Here is a 6,972-nt window from a genome sequence, read left to right as displayed (position 1 = left end):
CGTGCAAGAACTGAAAATCAATTTCCTGTCCTTTTTCAAGGTAAAACAATATGACACAATACATCAAAGGATTCAGTATAACGAGTGTATAGTTCCAGAGAGGAATGCTGTCCTTGAGGAAACATTAGGATCAAGAGTTGAGGTGATTCAAAGGAGATTTATACTCCTGTGCAACAAATCTTAGACTATTCACAAGTGAGCTGAGCACAAATACTGTATTATATGCACACAAATTGAAGCTCACTCTTTTTCTTCCTCTGACCCTACACTCATGCAACATATATCTGGGTGTCGTTTTCTCATTTCTGTAAACGTGCCAGATTTAATAAAATAATGAATTATTTAGTGTTTACAGGAAATTTGCAGTTTTGTGTATCTTTGCAGCATCTTTAAACCAGGCCATTCATAAAAAAATAAGCATTTCTCAATGGACAGTCCATTGATGCCGACACCAGCCTTTCCTTCTCTGTTAAATTACACTGTTGTTGAAGGAGCACATAACTGAGTAAAACTGATAATGTGATCTTGTGAATATGTTCTCCCTGTATTCTATCATGACTGTGACCATCATGATCTTTTATAGAAGACATTTGTTGTTTTGATGTTTCAATGAAAAAATATATTAAATGGCACACTGTAAATGAAAAGTAAAGATTAAATTAAAAACGTTCCTCTTGAACTATTTGGAATAATTGGGCCAAGTTGGAATTCAGAGCACATACGTGGGGAGATGAATTAGGCAGCTGAGTGGCTGGGTGTTTAAAAATTAAAGTGGGACTAATGTTGTTGTACAACAATCCTACACAGACAGAAGGGCATCACATGATAGGCAGAGAATCACTGCTCTGTTCTTTTATTAATGGGATTTAATTTTCTCATTCTGTGTTTGCGCAGCACCTCTTCAATCACTAATAAAATCAACACCGCACTGCAGAAATACCCTAAGGACAAGGGTGTTGACAAATGTGCTGTTAACAAGAATTGCTGTCAGATTGAGGGGATAGCTTTTCTTAATCCTCTCAGATGAGCTGGGGTGAAATAAGAATTTGATTTTTGCTTTTAATCAAAGCTTCTGTGACATGGAGTGACAATTTAACAAAGCATGCTCAAAATATTTTAACATAAATACTGGTGTTTATTTGTTCAGAAATGTTCTTTCAAATGTTTTGTGCAACTTGAAGCTCATGCTTAATATCACTCTAGAAATTAGACGTTAGAAATGAATTAGTTTGTGTGGTTAGCAACTAAGTGTGTGCATGACCATGAAATATTATATTGTTATAAAAGCTATGGAACTAAGTCTTGATTACTGACTGAAAAAAGCAAGCAACTGCCCCAGGGCTCCAGAGAAAAGCCCCATAGTCACTGTTTGTTAATTGATTTGTGGGATTGTACCCCACAAACGCATACAAAGATAAGAGCATTAAGGGTCTTGCATTATGGCTTAATATACATGCTTAATCTTGCATGGTGCCCTGTGTCAGAACCTATATTACCGCCTTTTTCATTTGAATTCATATTGTGTTTGATATTGTTCCATATTCATAAATAAATGTGTACTGACATACAGCAAACCTTAAGTCGGACACTATTCCAACTAAGAAGTACTGGTTGGTTTCTGGGCCTCTAGACAAGATTATTAACCTGCTACATATACAAAACCCCAAGAGAGGGAGGAGGGCAGTCAACAGGAGTCCACAGCTAATTTTTGCCCCAGGGCCCCCTAGTGGGTTAATCCGGCCATGCTGGGGACAGAATTATTTTCTGCAAATCAGTTAGAATCAGCTAGATAGACTTAAATGAACAGTTGTGTATCCAGGCATTTTTAGAAGCCGAGTTAAACTCTATTGTCATAACACCATTAACTCTCAGGGGTCTTCATTATGCAGAACATGGATTCTAAAATAACAGTGCTTACTGGGAATTTTGATCATTAGAAGATACATTTTGTACAGAGATTTTTTGTTTAACGGTGTTGCACCCTGCTTATGCAAAGAGTTAAGTCTAAAAAGAGCACATCCAGCAGAGTCAGACCATATTTTCTGGCCTGGCATAGGCAGAATTTAACATTTGTATGCCTGACATCATTGCTGATCTTCCTTGACAAACCACTGGAATCAAACCAGGATCTTACACACTTTGTTATTTTCACTCTCAGCTGCAGAGGAACACTTTTGTGATTACCCATACCAGCACAATTTGTAGCTTCAGCGCGTGCATCTTGTAAACATTGCTGGGCAATCCACAGAAAACGGTTCAGGGTTACTCTCTCTCCAATAACAACTGCCTCTGGCCAACAGCCAAATAGCCCGCAATGAAAACTCAGCATGCAAAGCTCATAAAATCATAATGAAATAAAAAAAATAAGCGCCATGTAGAGAAAAACTGTTTAGCATTTATGTGTTACCTGTAACAGTTCCCCTATCCCCAGACAGCAGCCCGAGACAGAAGAGAAAATACTATGTTTGCTTTTCTTTAAATTAGACCTGACCTATATTTTGCTAAACCAATTTTTTCGTGTGTGGCCAACCACATACACAGAAATTATTTCCACACAGTACTCAGCCCTCAGCAGCTTAGTATGTATTATAAATAGAACTCAATAGAACTGTATTTATCTTTTTTTCATAAACCTTGCTGGTATATACGCTACTGCATAGGGATGGACTGAGCTAGAGTATAGAGTATATATATTTTGCTCATACCATTATTACGGGAACTATTAAACGTCAGGGGTAATCAAATAATAACTCTAAATTTAAAGTAAATATGTTATGTTAAAGTCAACACCTGAGAGGTGTTAACAATAAAAGGTGAAAGACGCCTGTAGGGCAGGACATGGAGGACTGGCTGACTCACAGGGAAGTCAAGGTAGCAGAAGGACTTTGAGCCCTATTATACTACAATACAGTCAAGTCTATATTTTATATTACACCATGCTTTGGCTGTAATTCAAAGAACTGCCTCTCTCAGAATGCACTTTGATCTGAGTCCATATCTAAAAGGTTCATATATTTTTTCAGAGGTGCACTACTATGAGTGCATGTAAGCTAATAGACCTATCAACATGCACTTTACTACCATTCATGTCAGGCTGTTTGATCAATACTTATCCAAGTGTCCTCTGGGACAGGAAGTGGTAGTAGAAGGTTGCACGACACCCTTGGCGTTAACCTTTCTCTAAGGCCTAATGGTGGCCTAACAACACTTGCATCTCTATTTAATTGTCCCTCATTAGTGTTACACAGGCTCTGACTCGGCAGAGGTAGAGTTGACTTTTTCAAACAGGGATGGGATTATTTAGAAGCAGGCAACATGTTAATGCCACATAGTTTTCATCAAAAGCTCCTGAGGTGAAAGAGACCTCATACAGCTAAATCGATTAGCTGTACATGTAAGGCAGCAAACTGGGCAGCCCATGAAAGGCAAATTCAAAGTGTTCTATATAAGACAGAAAGGCATTAAGTAAATATATAGAAGAAATACAAATAGGATTTTTGTGAAGGATCTGAGAGCTGGGGGTATCGTATATGCGGAAGATGTTGACTGCTCATTAATTAACAATTAAAAAGCGTAGTACAAAAAAGCTGTTGGTGAAAAAAAAAACAAATGAGACCACACCCATCATAAATCATTGTCAGTGCAAACACCTTTTTCTCCTTCGTCATTTCTCTTTGTTACTTTAATTGTTTTTCCTTGTGCCTCCTTGTCTCTCAGTTATTCAAATACACTTCCCCTATCTATTACTTAAAGTTATAGCCTTCTTGCTATTTAATCCGCTTTTTATGGGCATTTATCTCTGACAGCTCTCTTAAATGAGAATCTTATTCCTGATAAATAAAAACTCCCCACTTTATTTACAAACTCACCAGGCCACAATTACTCAGGTCAAGGCTCATTAATCATTCAAAGCAGCACCTTACTCTCTGTGGGAGTTGTCTTCATTTCCAAGATATGTTTTGGCATGTTCAAGGGAAGAGTTTGAAGATTTTCAATCAGCTATGGGGCCCATTTTCATCTGGTCATATCCAGTTGCACAGTCACACCCATATCTTCAAAAGTCCATCACTGAATTAAATTTCCCTCCCAAAGCAACAGAATGTGCTTATCTCTCTGACTATTAAGGAGCCTTGTGAGAGCTGAGCACTAACACAGTCAGAGGCTGACTCTCTCACTCTCCCTCACTCAATTCCCAGCTTTCTGCTTTGCTAATGAATTCGCTTGAGATGCTAACTTTTTACCTGTTACATTTCGTGATTAACGTTCTGCCAGATTTCCTGCCCGTGGTTGTGCACTTAGTGTGTGCCATTTTCATCTGGCAAACTTTGGTTACTTGTTTTGCTGCAGCCCACACAGACAGCTTGAGACTAAAGCTTGTTCTGTGCCTGACTTTAACGGAGTTAAGAGGGGAGAGAAAGCACAAACACATTGTTGTGTAAGAGCAGTGACACAAAGTCCAGATAGATTTAAAGATTCATCAATCCTGCTGGTACCTCTCTGTACATTTTTCTCTTGTCTCTCCACTTGTCTGACTCTTTGAGGCACTCAAGTGTCTTGGCAGATTTGCACCCTACATGATGTCCACAAACTGCAGGCATCATGGAGAGATAAGATTCAAGAATCCTGATTTATTTTATTGTCCTTCAGGGGAAGCAAGTCATTGTCAAGCAACTCCTCTGTGAATTTAAAATCCCTGAAGCCTGTAAAGGGAGGCTGCGTTATGCTGTTGTTCAGTGAGCAGTAGCCTGAAAATAGATCAGAAAATTCCCCAGGTAAGTCGGAGGTTATATGCACCGCAAAGTCTTAGGCTCAGCATGAAAGTCAATGTGTCAGCCAAAGAGATGTGAATCATGCATGTGCTCTGTTAAACTTTTTATAAAGTGGCATCACATTATGTGTATTCAGTTGAAGGTGGGAAGGATTCTGTGGCTGGAATGATCTTGACCACTCTTTTGTAATTAAGAAATGGTGACAAAATTGATGTCACTCAAACCCTAGCAGACCTTTGCATTCTCACAGATTCAGAAAGTATCCTTCCTGCTTAAGACTCCACAGCCATGCTAGCTGCTCTGAGAAGCTGTATTAGACACAGCGGTGCTTTGAACTAGATGCTAACACTAGCATGCTAACCACATCCATGATGCTAACATGCTCACAAAGATAATGCTAAGATGCTGATGCTAATCATGTGTAATAATTACTTTGATCGTGTTCTTAGTTTAGTGTTAGCATGCTTGTATTTGCACTAAACAAATTGCTGATAGGAATGCCATCATTTTTGCAGGTATTTAGTGATAAACCAAAGTACTGGACATTGAAACATTGACTTGATAATGCCACTAGAGGACAAGATAAATGATAACCAAAGTTAATACAATTCATCTTGAGGGTGACAGAATTTCTGTACCAAATTTCATGGCATCTCATCCAATAGTTGTTGAGACAATTCACTTAAAACCACAAATGTGACTCTAATGATGTTGCCAGACTGGATAGTAAATCTATCTAGTGGATATTGAGAGGTTTCGCAAATTAAGTGAAAACTTTGACCTGCTGGTGGTACAAGAGGGACAGTCAGTGGGATTCATCCTCTGTGGTCCATGAATGTATGCACAAAATTTAATGGCAATCCACCCAATAGTTGTAGAGATTTTTTATTCTGGACCAAAGTAGTAGACTGCCTGGCCGACAGACAGACCGACATTGCTAAAGAGATAAAATGGGTTGAAGCTTTTTAATTGATGCTAACCTGTTTATTTGCAAAATTCCAGTGATCTGTGTTCTTTTCGCAAAAAGTGTTTTCAGTTACTTGCAACAGCTTTGGGGATGAACACAACAGTCTTGCTGACCTTTCCCTGATGATGATGATCTCGCCCAGCCGCTAGAGGAACATAGATTAGCCCAAATACCAGCCAGTGTTTCAAACTTTATCTGTTCTCTCTTCCCATGTAATGAAGCCCAGGTCAAGACAAAGAAAGCTTCAGATACACCATGTCAGAACGGGACAGATCCTGCCATCCATATCTGGAACCATTATTATCACACACACCAGACTAAGCTGAGAAGGCAGGCGAACTGAATTCAGATTAACCTCATATGCATGCAGGTATGGTTGTCAGGTATGAAAGACAAATGTTAATTTTTTACACCTTGTCATTTTGTCGTCTTGTTAGTATCAGTGCATAAAATTTCAACAGATGTTGAAAGTGATTATGTTGAGGAAAGATTATTAGGTATTGATATTTTTAGCCACACTGGGTAGGTGGCTGGCAAGGTTGGATGGCGAGTCCACCACTTTGGTACATAGCTGAAAAAAGAAATATTCTAAAAAATACCCTGCAACTGAAATATTCTTCAGGGATCTGATCTATTTGAAGAACTCTAAACCAGAATCAACATAAGCACAATAATTGTAAGAAATTCAGTATATTTGGTTCTGTGACAGTAACAGTCTCATTTGCTGAAACAGATAATAACATCCCACAGATCACTTAGAAGACAGTATCCTGTAGTAGTATATTCTGACGATGTTATGGTTCAAGGTCAGAATTGAACATTGGATGCATACAGAAAAACCCACACAGTAGTTTGCAAGATGTAAACACTATAGAATTCACTTGTATTACCCGTTAAAGCTGAAAGACAACATTTGAAGGTTATTTTAACTCTATGTGTGAATCATGTGTTGTTTGTCACCATCGTGTTTCAAATATGTTGACCTACTTACTGGCTGAATCAGAGCTTTGCGCATTCAGGTTTTCAAGAAATAAAAACTGACAGGTAACAGGTAAATGAATATACAATATGTTCTCCCCACTCTCAGCCCAACTGTATATTTACAGCATGTTGAACTGAGGTGTTGACAGAATATTGAAGTTTATTAATGTTATTTTATATATTTATTTATTTGTAAATGGTAAATGGATTGTATTTATATAGCACCAATCTAGTCTTCCGACCACTCAAAGTGAT

The sequence above is a fragment of the Morone saxatilis genome, unplaced genomic scaffold (genome assembly GCF_004916995.1).
Source record: "Morone saxatilis isolate NCDOM2014 unplaced genomic scaffold, NCSU_SB_2.0 Contig12, whole genome shotgun sequence".
Lineage (NCBI taxonomy): Eukaryota > Metazoa > Chordata > Actinopteri > Moronidae > Morone > Morone saxatilis.
Note: the sequence above shows the minus strand (reverse complement) of the source record.